At 36.4% G+C, this 14,255-nt stretch overlaps 1 protein-coding gene and 1 non-coding gene across 3 annotated transcripts in view; one reads left to right on the forward strand and one right to left on the reverse strand.

Annotated features, from left to right (window-relative positions):
• Nucleotides 1-14,255, forward strand: part of IQCM (IQ motif containing M) — a 648,904-nt gene that overhangs the window by 610,981 nt on the left and 23,668 nt on the right. For both annotated transcript variants that reach the window (XM_053216880.1, XM_053216879.1), the window contains exons 16-17: nt 7,637-7,723; nt 10,795-10,899. The gene's annotated coding sequence lies outside the window, so the exon portion shown is untranslated. The remainder of the gene's footprint in view (nt 1-7,636; nt 7,724-10,794; nt 10,900-14,255) is intronic.
• On the reverse strand, nt 13,732-13,835 carry LOC113603158 (U6 spliceosomal RNA). Its single transcript, XR_003424699.1, has one exon. It is a non-coding gene; the product is annotated as a U6 spliceosomal RNA (small nuclear RNA).

A 14,255-nucleotide genomic window follows, 5' to 3' on the forward strand; every position in this document is an offset into this window, starting at 1 on the left:
AGCAGACCCTGACTACTCTGGTGTCCAGGGGGACGACATCAAACCAGATTGTCTTAAACCCTTTAAGCCCTTCATGTTTAGAATGTGACTGCAGGGTGAACTGTGCTCCTCAAACTTGAGGAACACCAAAGAAATAGGGCATTAAATTATATATATAATAAATTATAAATTATATAAATTATACACACACACACACACACATGTATATATATCACTAGGTATTGATGAATTCTTTAGTCAAAAAAAAAAAAAGAAGCCTCTAATCTACGCTATACAGAAATCAGAACCAAGATGAATTAGCAAGTATGTTACTCACCTAAAATTCTGTTGTAGCTTTGTATTGCTTGTAGGAAGATATTCATACTCTTTGATAAATAATATATATTGAGTAATATTTATGAATCAAGGCAGTGAGGTTTGTTCTTATTTAGTCCTCATAATAATTCTGCAGAGTAGTATTATCTGAATTTTACAGATAAAGAAATCAAGATCCAGCTATGTGAAACAATTTTTCTGACATCTCACAGCTAGAGCGAGATGAAGTCTGGATCCATACTTAGGTTCATCACATGCCAAAGTCCTTGTTTTTCTACTATAACTTGATGCATTTGTGTTTGCACACACATCACAATAAATAGATAGTTGATGGGAAGATGGATGATGGAAGAATAATGCATAGAAGATAAGGTGGTCTTGGGGCACCTGGGTGGCTCACTCGGTTAAGCGGCCGACTTCCGCTCAGGTCATGATTTCGTGGTCCGTGAGTTCGAGCCCCACATCGGGCTTTGTGCTGACAGCTCAGAGCCTGGAGCCTGTTTCAGATTCTGTGTCTCCCTCTGTCTGACCCTCCCCTGTTCATGCTCTGTCTCTCTCTGTCTCAAAAATAAATAAACGTTAAAAAAATTTTTTTAAAAAAAGAAGATAAGGTGGTCTCTCTCATGCTTTCATAAACACACACACACACACACACACACACACACACACACACACACACCACATACCTTCCTTCCTTGCTTTGTCCTGTCATTCAAGGCCTTACCAACAGGGCCAGTATCTTGTAAATTCTTCATCTGCTTTATGTATTTTATGCATCAGTTGAATCATACTACTATCCGTTTCCCTTGAATGTCTCTTGCTTTCTTGCTGCAAGTTGTCCCCCAATCTCCACACACCCAGATCTCCAGGGGAAAACAACTCTCTCCCTCTCTCAAATCATGCTGTCTGTATTGGTATTCTGCACTGAAGCTATTCATGTACCTCTTGTGGCCCCCTTAGGTCTGTTAGTGATTTGATTTCCATTGTACCTCCTGGCTCCATCCCTAACAGATTACCTTGCATGTGACAAATGCTCAATATTTGTTTTTGAATAGATGTACATGTGTGTTCATGTCAAGTGCTAACTAGTATATTCACCTATTGAATTTGCTATGCTTCATTAACCTCCAGTAAAAAACATTTAAAAATTTTTTTAATGTTTATTTTTGAGAGAAAGAGAGAGAGAGAGTGAGTGAAAGCGGGGAAGGAGCAGAGAGAGAGGAAGACACAGAATCCGAAGCAAGCTCCAGGTTCTGAGCTGTCAGAACAGAGCCTGATGCAGGGCTCAAACTCTCAAACTATGAGATCATGACCTGAGCTGAAGCTGGTCACCTAACTGACTGAGCCACCCAGGTGCCCCTCCAGTAAAGCAGAATTTAAAGCAGAATTACTTATTGTCACATCCTAGACTTTACTTTTTTGTTTTTAGTATTATACAAATTAGCAAAATTTGTGAATATTAAAAAAACTTTTTCTTTCTCTTAGTGATTTAAAATTTTTATGCATTTATTCATTTTTGCAAGACAGAGAGAGACAGAGTGTGAGCAGGGGAGGGGCAGAGAGAGAAGGAGATACAGAATGTGAAGCAGGATTGAAGCTCTGAGCTGTCAGCACAGAGCCTGATACAGGGCTCGAACTCACGAACTATGAGATCATGATCTGAGCTGAAGCTGGACACTTAACTGACTGAGCCACCCAGGTGCCCCTCTTAGTGACTTTTATAATTTAGTTTCATGTTGTAATATTCTGGAGGATACTGACTGTCTAGTTAAGAGTGTAGACTCTGTAATTAGATAACATGGATCAAATCCTGGCCCTGCCACTTATTAGCATTGTGAGTTTAAGCAAACTGCTTAACCTTTCTGTGCCTCAGTTTCCCGATCTGTCAAGTGGAATAAAAACGAGTACCCACCTGCCTGGAAAATTGCCTGGATCATTTACAAACACTTAGTAAATATTAGCTCAGAGTGAAATAATTGTAAACCTGATTATCTTATTTCCTCCCACATTACACTTATTTCACTTCATTTATAATCTTTCTCTCCTTCCGGGAAATGGAAAGCTAATTTAAGACTATAATGGAAATTAAGATAGACTTGTTTTCCACATCAAGTTAAATTAAGCTCACAAACAATTATTGATAATGTACGGCAGGCCAAGTGCTGGCCCGGTGCTGAGAGACACAAAGCGGATGAGACAAGCATAGGTTCTGTTGACCCCTATGAGCTCACGGTATAGGAGGAGACAAACACCTTTACAATTGCATGGTGTGGTGCTCTAAATATAGAACTGTTTATCCCTCTGCTGTGCTTCAGAGCACAGTATCTCTTGGAAGGAAGCTTTTATGTGTGTCTGGTGCCCCAATTTTTGCAGCTGCTGTAATCAATTGATCGCTTGGCTCTGGAGGCCAGGAGAGCTTGTATTCCTAGTCCTATGAGACTATAATAATCAGTGTCACCAAGAAAAGAGTTCATAGTCCTGTCTGGCACCCTGAGATTTGCAACTGCTATAAGACACCTGTATATCACCTGGCTCTGGTGGCTGGTGGGGCTTAACATTTGTGGGTCCAATAGGACTAACTAACAGAGAAAGAGTTCTTAAACAGCTACCACCCTAGGCAACAGACCCAGCAGTTCAGTGTTTCTGTGAATTAGCCTCTTAGCTAATCATGACTGTGGCCTCAGGGGCAAGCTTCTAATTGAACACACATCTTGGGATTGACTATAATCCTCTCCAAAGACCATGGAGGGTAGGCACTATCTTTGCATTCACCCTCTGCTGTACTCCAGAGCATCAGCATCCCCTGAAGAGATTTACACACATCTGGTGCCCTGGTTTTTATGTCAGGCTCCCCAGCTTTTGTAGCCACTGCCCAGGGAATATCCCTTGATTGCCTGGCTCTGGTGGCCAAGGGGGCTTTCATTCCTGAGTCCCACAGGATTGTGGTAATTGAAGAGATGGCTTTTGCAAGCTGTCACTTCCAGGGCATTTCATAGAGGACTGAGGCATAATCCCCAGTTGTTCTGTGAAGGAGGCCTCTTAGATTGTCCTGGAGATTTGGCCTGAGAGGCAAGCTTCAGGTTTGGCAAATATCTAGTGGCTGATGAAGCTGCTCTTAAGGAATGTAGGCTGTGGATGCCATCTTAATGCTCTCCCTGTGCCTTACTCCAGTGTGCTGGTATCACTCAGGGAAGAGCTTATACGCTCATGTGAAGTGCTGATTTCTGTGCCACCCAAGGACAACTCTGGATCCCCTGGTGGCTGGTGGGGTTTATGCTTGCAGTCACATAGGACTGTATATATTTGCACTTAAAAGCTAATGTGTGAGGCTCTGGCTTCCATTTAACCTGAATCTAGGTGCTGAGATTCCCCCTTTGGAACATCAAGAGGTCTTGGCACATCCTCAACCATAGGGAGCTATTAATAATATAACGAGCTGCTTGGACAAGAACAAAGATTTAAGAGGAAAACCAAGGACTGAAGCAGGGTTTAACAACAAGGTTCACCTCTTTTAAGAGACCATTTCTTTAAGACTTGGAAAGCATCTATGGTACAAAAACCAACCATCTATTGTAGAGACACCAACACAGAGAACCAAGCAAAATAAAGAAGCAGAGCAATATACTCCAAAGAAAAGAACCAGATAAAACCTTAAGATAAAAACCTTAATAAAATGGAGATACGTAATTTATTTGGTAAAAGTTCAAAGTATTAGTCATAAAGATGCTCTCCAAACTGGGGAGACAATGGATGAACAGTGAGAACGTGAACAAAGAGATGGAAAATATAAGAAAGTACCAAATAGAAGTCATAGAGCCGAAGAATACAATAACTGAAATGAAAAATACACCAGAAGGGTTCAACAGGAGACTAGATAAAGCAGCATAAAGACTCAGTTAACTCAAAGACAAGGCAGTGGAACTCATCCAATCAGAGAAGCATAAAGAAAAAGAATGAAAAAAGTAAAGACGGTTAATTGACATATGGACAACATCAAATAGAATAACATTTTCTGGGCAGGGCTCTCAGAAGAAGAGAAGGGGCAGAGATCCAATTTGAAGAAATAATGGCTGAAACAGTTATCCATATCCAGGAATCCCAGAGACTGCACATTCTTCTCAAGTGCACGTAGAACATTTTCCAAGATAGATCATATGTTAGGCCACAAAACAAATCTTAATAAATTTAAGAGAATTGAAATCATATAAAGTATCTTTTATGATGACAAAGTTATGAAGCTAGAAATTAATTACACGAAGAAAACTGGAAAATTCACTAATATGATAATTACTGAACTATCAGTGGGTCAAAGAGGAAGTCAAAGGAGAAATACAAAATATCTTGAGACAAATGAAAATGGAAATGTAATATACCAAAGTGTACAGGATGCAGCAAAAGCAGTTTTAAGAGGGAAGTTCATAGTGACAAAAATTTACCTCAAGAAGCAAGAAAAATCTCAAATAAGCCAATGTTATACCTCAAGGAACTAAAAACATAGAATAAATGAAGACCAAAGTTAGTAGAAAGAAGAAAATAACAAAGATTAGGGCAGACATATGAAACAGAGACTACAAAGACCATAGCAAAGATAAATGGAACCAAAAGATACTCTTTGAATAGAAAAGCAGAATCTTTGCAAATCTCTGGTTAGACTCACCCGGAAAAAAGACAGGATTCAAATAAAATCAGAAATGAAAGAGATGTTACAACTGATAGCATGGAAATACAATGGATCCTAAGAAACTACTGTGAATAATTACAAACTAACAAATTTGGAAACCTAGAAGAAATGGATAAATTCCTAGAAATATACAATATACCAAGACTGGATTATGATGAAATAGAAAATCTGAACTGATACGTTGCTAGTAAGGATATTGAATCAGTAATCAGAAACTTGCTAATAAACAAAAGTGCAGGACCAGATGGCTTCACTGGTGAATTCTAAAAAAAAAATTCAAAGACTAACTAATATCAATCCTTTTCAAACTCTTCCAAACAATAGAAGAGGAGGAAACTCTTCTAAACACTTTTTATGAGGCCGGCATTACCCTGATTCCAAAACCAGACAAGGATACCACAAGAGAAGAAAATTATAGTTTAATATCCCTGATAAGCATAGATGTAAAATTCCTTAACAAAATATTAGCAAACCAAATTCAACAATATATTAAAGGATCATATGCCATGATCAGGTAAGATTTATTCCGGGCATGCAAGTATGTTTCAATATCCACAAATCAGTTAATGTGACACATCATGTTAACAAAATGAAGGAAAAAATCATTTGATCAACTCATTACATACAGAAAAAAAAAATTGACAAAATTCAACATCCATTTATGCTAAAAACACTCAACAAAGAAGATATAGAGGGAATTTACCTCAACATAATAAAGGTCATATATGGCAAACTGACATATGGCAAACAGCTAACATCACGCTCAATAGTGAAAAACTGAAATCTTTTCCTTTAAGATCAGGACCAAGACAAGAATACCCACTATCACCACTTTTATTCAACAATGTATTGGAAGTCCTAGCCCTGAGCAATTAGATAAGAAAAAGAAATGAAAGTCATCCAAATTGGAAAGGAAAAAGTAAAACTATCACTATTCGCAAATGTCATTATATATAGAAAATCCTAGAGTTCATCAAGAACTGTAAACTAATAAATGAACTAATAAATGAATTCAGTAAAGATGCAGGATACAAAATACATAAAATTTGTTGCATTTCTATGCACTAATACTTTGCATTTACATTGCATCAAAAGGAATAAATTACCTAGGAATAAATTTAATCAAGGAGGAGAAAAACCTACCAAAAACTATAAGGCATTGGTGAAAGAAACTAAAGACACAAATAAATGGAAAGATAACCCTTGCTCATCTCACTCCTACTAGAATCGTTCTTACCCAAAAGACGAAAAATAACAAGTGTTGGCAAGGATGTAGAGAAAAGGAAACTTGTGCACTGCTGGTGGAAATGTAAACTGGTGCAGCCCCTATGGAAAACAATATGGAAGTTTCTTAAAAAATTATCAATGGAGCTGGCATACAATCCAGTAATTCCACTTTGTATACTTATCCTAAGAAAATGAAAGCACTAACTCAAAAAGATATATGCACCCCTATGTTCATTGCAGCATTATTTACAATAGCCAAGATGTAGAAACAACCTAAGCATCCAACAGTGGATGAATGGAAAAAGACGTGGTTTATATACACAATGGAATATCCCTCAGCCATAAAAGATAATGAAACCTTGCCATTTGCAGCAACATGGATGGACTCGAGGGCATTATGCTAAATGAAATAAGTCAGACAGAGAAAGACAAATAATGTATGATTTTATATATATAAAATTTCACTCAACAAACTCATCGGTACAGGGAACAGATTGGTGTTTGCCAGAGGCAGGGAGTTGACAATGGGAGAAATAGGTATAGTGGTTTTGCTTTTGTTTTAGTTTAAATAAATTGAATTAAAAAACAAACAACAAACACTGTTTAGAATATGTTCCTCCGGTGCCAAAATAAAATTTATTACTAGAACTCAGTTTGTTATTCTTAGACAACAAAGTGATTTCTCTGTGAATCAGTTTGATGCCTTTCACCCAAATACTCTGCAAAGAACAGAGAACAACCTGAGTCATTGTGACCTTTACCTGACAGCACACGTTAGCCTTCAACTCTAGCACAGCCCTTGTTTGCCAGAGGAACCAGGGACAGTCTGCTAAGGGCAAATCCCTACTTTGTTAAAAATCTTTCACTCCTAAACTCGTAATTCTAGATTTTGGTTTCCCAAGGTTTTAGAGAGCACTATGATGATTCTTCTGGAAAATATTCTCTAGAAAACACATAAACCTATTCAAAAATTACCACTTAATGCATATTTAAAAATATTTTCAGGAATAGTGTATTTATAGGGCAATATATACATTTATTAATAGAACAAGTTTAAATAATAAGCTGTTTAAACAAGGTATAACATATACGCATATATGTTATGTAAAAAAATATATATATACACACACAATATAACATACATACCCGATAATATATATGGGACAAAATTTTAACTGAATATATTAATATTTTCTTATATATTTTCTCAAATCTAAAATGAAATATGTATTGTGTGTCTATGTGCATAATCTCTACCCTGATATACATGTAGGTGGATTCCTATTTGTTTTAAGGAGTGAATTGCTATGTATTTCCTATTATGTTATTCAAGTAGATTCAATGTTCTAAAAATTGTGAAATGCAGGAAGCAAGACAAATTATGCATTAGCAAGTCTCTTGGTGACCTTCCAGCTTGGCTGTCCCCATCTTCCACTGACATCTTAGGACAAGCAAGAGTGATTCAGGTTCCAGATTCAAGGTCTCCTTTCAGGAAAAGAGGTAAGAGAAAAATAAATAGTTTAAGGTTTCTGTAGCTTTTCACAGAAAATTTTCATCATGTTTTATGTCATTTAGTAATATTTTTTATCTCTTGGCATGATTGCATAAAAAAGCAGCAAACACTGAATCAAACTGCAAAACTGTTTTATTTTCATTCTGAGCAATGAAAAATGATTCCCATTAATGTTCACATTAAAAAAGAGGCTACATATATATGAGAAAAGCAACTCATTTTAATTGATCTCCAAACATAACATCCAGTGACAACATTCAATTTCTGGGTAGTGAATAGCAATGCTTATATCTATATTATCAATATGTTCATATTTGAGGCTTGGGCATAGCCTAGATATTGCACCAGTACACTGGGCATTATTTGCTTTAATGGGAATTTATTGAGCAACATTTGAGGCCAGGAATAAGTATTGCACATGATAATTAAGATGAATAATTCTCATTCCCTGTCTTCAAGGAGCTTACATTTTGGTGCTTAGAGGAGGCACAGATGTCAGAACAGGTAACTAATATACACCCTAGTGAAATAGATGCTTTAGAGCAATAGGAATTTAGGCTTTCAGACCGAGGAGGAAAAATGATTGCAAATTACTATCAAAATATTCTGGAATGGAAGAAAACCTAGAAAGGAAAAAAAGAAAATAGAAAAGGAGGAAGAGAATCTGCTCTATCAGAATTTATCTTTAAAAACAAGACAAGTAACTAGACAATGAACTCTTAATTTATGTTCCCAAAGGCCTGTGCCATGACAGAAGAGAGAATGTCTATTTTAAGTCCCAGACACCTGGCACTGTTCCTTGGCATGTGGAAATAGGTGTTCAACAACCATTTGTTAGCGGCTTTTCCCTATTTCCTTCCTCTCTCTCACTCTCTCTGTCCCCCCCTTTCCCTCCCCCCCTCCCCTTCTCTCCCCCTTTCTGTCATGCTTCAGGATCATTTACCTTGTTAAATTAAGATTTCTATCTTCCTTTTCCCTTCTTAATAGGATTATATTAGGTTAAACCAGATAGAATTCTGCTTTCAAGTCAAAATGGTTAAAAGGCAACAATTTCATATGGTTCAACCCAGTAATTCAACTGGTGTACACGAGTTAATCTATTCACACCAGCAAGAAATTAAGACAACCAACTGACCATATTGAACTAGCATAACATATGATAAATTTTCTCAGGAACAGTTTACAATATATAAATTATTCTCAGGAATAAGCCTTCCAGAAACCTTAATCAAAATGGCCTATAGGACTAAGTGATGTGGCTGTTAAGAATAGTGACAATTTTATCAACAATTGCATACGTGCTCCAAACCTGGGGCTTTGAATATGTAACTGGGCCCTACACTAGAAATTGACTTATAGCATCTGGATGCTCTGTTTGGATGCTCTGCTACCCACTATTCATCTTAATTCACTAGAAACAGTTTAAAAATATTAATGCCTTAATTTCAATGTAGTGTATGTATCCCACTGTGGCTCTCCTCCTGTCCCTACAGATATTCACCCTGTAGCCCCAATCCGATAGTCTTTCCCAGTTTCATACTCTGTTTTACAAAGAGCCCTAATCTCTGGGGGTTGGATGGTGACAATAAACATAGGTAGCCAAAGTGATGATGTGCCTGGTATTGGGTTAAGGATTGTGATAGAATACTATGTCTCCTCATGACAGGGGCTTGTGTCTTTAATTGAAAGTGTGACCATATAATTTATCATCCAAAGATGGACACTTTTTGAGAGTGATAGGTGATCTATTAATAATTACAGTAGGACAACAAACCGAAACAGAGACCATTTCAGGCAAATGGAGACATATAATTACACTGTAATTTGAGCATTTCCCCAGAACACATCCTGTGAGATACTCTGTAAAATAACTCACTAGAGAGTGATCTAGATAACAGGAATGAAAGGTCACAATTTGTTATTACATATATAGGTTAACTTTATCTCCTTCAATTTTCACATTCCAGATTTTAGTTTTCTGTAGGACCCTGTGGTAGATGCTACACATTTTGTTTCATGATTTCTAGCAGACAGTACAAAATTTTCTGATTTCCCTTGTGTTTTTCCGGCTTCATTTGGAAGTAAAGAAATTTTCTTCCTTGCGATCATATATTGTTCTGTTATTCATAAAATACTTTGTTCCATATCATGCTTCTTCAAATACAATCCCTTCTAATTCGATTAGAAAATGAGTAAATTAAAATAAAATTATGTGAGAATATTTGGTGAATTAACTTTAATTATCGAAGAACAAGGTATAGAGTATAACAAAATCAGGTCAAAAGTCAAACCACTCATATTTTAATTTTGTCTTTGCTATTAACCATCTGTGTTGTTAAGTAAGTCCGCATCTTCTCAAAGAAAAAAAGTACGAGAAAGAACAGTTAAGTGCCTTCTTTGTGCTAGGATTGTGTGAAGATAATGTATGAATCTCATTGGCCCCCAACAGTCCTGTAACAGTAACACTACATTGCCCATGTGCAAGTTCATAATTGATGAAATTGAGTAACTTGTCCCGAACTTTCACTTAGTAAATGGTAAGGAAGAATTTAAGTCCAGGTCTGTCTGAAAAATACACGCTGTCTGTCAATAATCTGTTTACTTATCTTGAAAATGGGAATCTCTTGCATGATTCAAAAGATTGTTATAAAGATTTAAAGACTAAATGAATGCCAAATGTCTAAAAGTTTTTAAACAATCTACATATTTGGGTATTACTAGAATCTTTCCCTTATATTTTTCTATTCATTTCTTGATTATTTTTTTCTTGACTCTTTGACTCAGGATTTAAATAAAATGTTTGGAATACTCATCACATTTTATAACAAGAAAATAGATCACAAGCATTTCGCAAAGTGGTATTTAATTCTCTTTGATTCCACAAGTGTGACACCCCCTTACCGGGACAGAGCATCTGTTCCCCGAGAGCTCATTGCCTTGGGCATTTGCATCTTTCTATTATCACTATCCTAGGTCACTCTGACATTTCAAAACAATGTCTTATATTTATATTGGAAGCCTTTATTAAACTAAGATACAATTTGTTTTTAATTAATAGGTCATTCCACCTTCATCTATAAGATGACATTCTAGCTCAATCAGCTGCAGCACTACTTATTTAAGACAAGAGAAGAAGGTGAAAGGAGAACAAGGCAATTACAAGGTTAGTCTCTATTTCCAAAGCATCACCTGAGGCTTCATTCAGATAATTTCAATTAACTTTTATGGAAGTTACTCAGCTAAAACCCCAGTAAATGCTACTGTAACTAGATTCAGTGCTCCAGAGCTATACAACTGCTGGGGAATTTATACCATCATTTTTTTCAAGTGTACGAAAAAATATCGCTCCCAAGACTGACCTATGTGACATGTTCCCCATGGTCTAATGCAAATTAAGATGACTGTGATGTAAAGATCTCTGAGACAAGGGTCATAATGGAAACATTAGCAGACCCTTCGCTACAGAAGCCCTGCAGGGGGCCGTTAAGATATTTTATGGAAGTGCTATAATGCCAGCCTGAAAGCAATCCGCAAAGAGCAGGAAACATAAGCGACTGTAAAAAGAAAACAAAACAAAAACCCAATAAGAGACAATGAAGACATCATTAAAAACATAAAGGCAATGAAAATGCCTATGGTGTGTTTTCCATTATCTGTGACCTTGGGTTTCAGTTTCGGCTGTGTTCATCATCAGTTTAAGAAAAATACTGCCTTAGACTCCTAGGCTCACACATTCTTTGCGTGATTCCTTAGAAGAGGAGGGGCAAAGCCCTCCTGTCAAAAACAACTGTCAAAAAACAACTTACTATAAATTGTAAGGGTAAAATATCCTGTAAAGAGTTTTCCCTCTGCGCTCCTGAGTATTGTCTCTCAGGGAACCCACCCAGGATGACAGGAAGATAACAATTAGATTGAGGCCTTTTACACTGTTTTGACTGTTCATATCCTCCCTGTGTGTTATTTATATTAACAAATTCAGTTTTCTACCTCAAAAAGACAGCTGGTTAACAAAATGCTGTTGAACAAAAGAGATCTCTTAGGCATGGTTACACTGTCAGGTTATCCCAGATTAGAATCACAGATAACAGTGATCTAGCTATAGAACTATGTTACTCAATGGAGATTGTGATCCAAATTTGTAAGTGTTTTCCAACAAGCCCTTTTAAAAAATAACTGTGAATAAGTTCCCCAACTCCTAATGTGCTTGTGTTTATTTTCTTCTGTAGTTTTTTTTTTCTTTAGCATAAAACCTTTCTTTTTTTTTTTTTTTTTTGGCTTGAAATGAAATAGGTATTATTTACTCTAAGTGAAGTGAAAAATTGGGGCTAATTTCTCAATTACTTTCCATCATAAAATACTTCATTCCAGGTATCCCCAAGGTTAAATTTTATTTTCTCCACAAGGTTAAATTTAATGTCAGCACAGACTATCAGAAAAATAACCCCATTTCTTCCATTTGCTTTACATGTATAAATTCAGTCTTTATTTAATCTTTTTTTTTTTAGTAGAACACTAAATAAAATGTGACGCAAAGTCTGTATTTCTCCAATATGTAGTTGATGTTTGATGAAAAACTTGGCAACTTAATTCTCATAAAAATGATTAAGTAGAATTATACTGGCAAGACTCAGCTATCACGTATTGTTTGGGAGAGTGGATAGGAAGGAAGAGAGTGAAAAGGAAAGTCTCTTGTTTTTTTTTCTTTCTTTCTCTCATCATATAATGTTTTCTATGAGAATCTTCAATAATCAAAATTTAGGTCCTAAAGAATTAAGCATGAAACACATGGGGTTTATTCTTTGTGATCAGTCTGATATAGATTGCTTTGTTTTCCTTAGAGTCACTTTCCTAGTAAATTGAATTATATTACTAATTTTTTGCTCATTATCAATACTTTTTTTCCCTCAGTTTTCTACTGGTGCAACTCTAAGTAAAAGATATACTTTGAAAATCATTAGATTTGAACCAGAAAATAGAAATTATTTGCAGAGAATATTGTATTTCTCTTCATTTTGAAAATCTTTCAGAACTGAACTATAGCATTCTTGAAGCATATATATAATTAATATTTGAGGATTTCCCTTTTTACTTGATGGAGTTCAGGACATGCTAACCCCAAATATGGCACTTTGGCATATTGAATATTTTAAGCTGAAGGAGTTTGAGAAAATGGCAGAAGCAGAAAGGTCACTCTGATCTTCCCCCCAATCTTTCTCTATTGAAACAGATCATAAAATTCTCAGGTAAGAGGTGCCCTTCCTATGCCAGAGAAAAGGAGCATCCTTATCTCTGAAGACAAAGATGCCCCAAGAAGAATCCTAACAAACAAGCCATACTAAATCTTCCTATTTACTATAATTGCCTCATACTCTCCTTGGGAAAAATTAGTACTCTAATAAAAGACAAATAGAGAAACATCCCATGGTTGTGGTTAAAAGTTCTTGATGTTATACAGATGACAATACTATGTCTATTTTTCTATAAATTTATTGCACAAACCAATTAAGATTCACTTAGATATTTGAGGAACACAATAAAGTTACTTAAAAAGTTGTTTGAAAAATAGAAGTCCACAAATAACTACAACCTTAAAAATGAAGAAATTAACAGGGAGAATTTGTTCTATCAGATTTTTAAAATTAAAGTTGGGGTGCCTGGGTGGCCCAGTAAGTTAAGCATCCGGCTTCGGCTCAGGTCATGATCTCATATCTCGTGAGTTCGAGCCCCGCATCAGGCTCTGTGCTGACAGCTCAGAGCCTGGAGCCTGCTTCACATTCTGTGTCTCCCTCTCTCTCTGTCCCTCCCCCACTCACGTTCTGTCTATATCTGTCAAGAATAAGTAAACATTAAAAAATGTAGAAAAATAAAATTAGATTAAAGTATAATTAACATACAGTGTCGTATTAGTTTCAGGTGTACCGTATGACTCAACGTTTTATGCATGACCCAGTGCTCATCATGATAAGTATATTCTTAATCTTTATCTAGTCCACCCCCAAACATGGAACACTTCACGACTTTGCATGTCATCCTTATGCAGGGGCCATGCTAATCTCTGTATTGTTTCAATTTTCGGGTGTGTGCTGCTAAAGAGAGCACTGTCCTTTAAGATTTTAAGACATATATTCTGAAATGCAGGACCTGGGTCCTATGCTTTCACATGGAAAAATAGTAAGGATCCCACAAACTTCCTTTCAGATCCCAAGGAGGACAGCCCAAGGAAAAGGTAAAGAATGAAATAAAAGCCTAAAAGTCTGTGTCCCCACTTGTGAGGTAAAGTAATTCCATGCTAGTGAAAATGTGAACTGATGAAGATCAGCCATTTACCAGTAAGTTTAGCAACTCTTTCAATCTTGAATAATAACACATGGAGAGGTGGGGCAGAGGTTCTCTTATACACCAAAGGGTGGAAATGATGGAACGCCATCTCTGAAGTGAGTGTGGGAGCCTGAGGATTGAGGGAAATGAGATCCTTCTATAAAAATATTCTATCATGAGGTGTGTCATAAGTCACTGAGC

Source organism: Acinonyx jubatus, chromosome B1 (assembly GCF_027475565.1).
Source record: "Acinonyx jubatus isolate Ajub_Pintada_27869175 chromosome B1, VMU_Ajub_asm_v1.0, whole genome shotgun sequence".
Lineage (NCBI taxonomy): Eukaryota > Metazoa > Chordata > Mammalia > Carnivora > Felidae > Acinonyx > Acinonyx jubatus.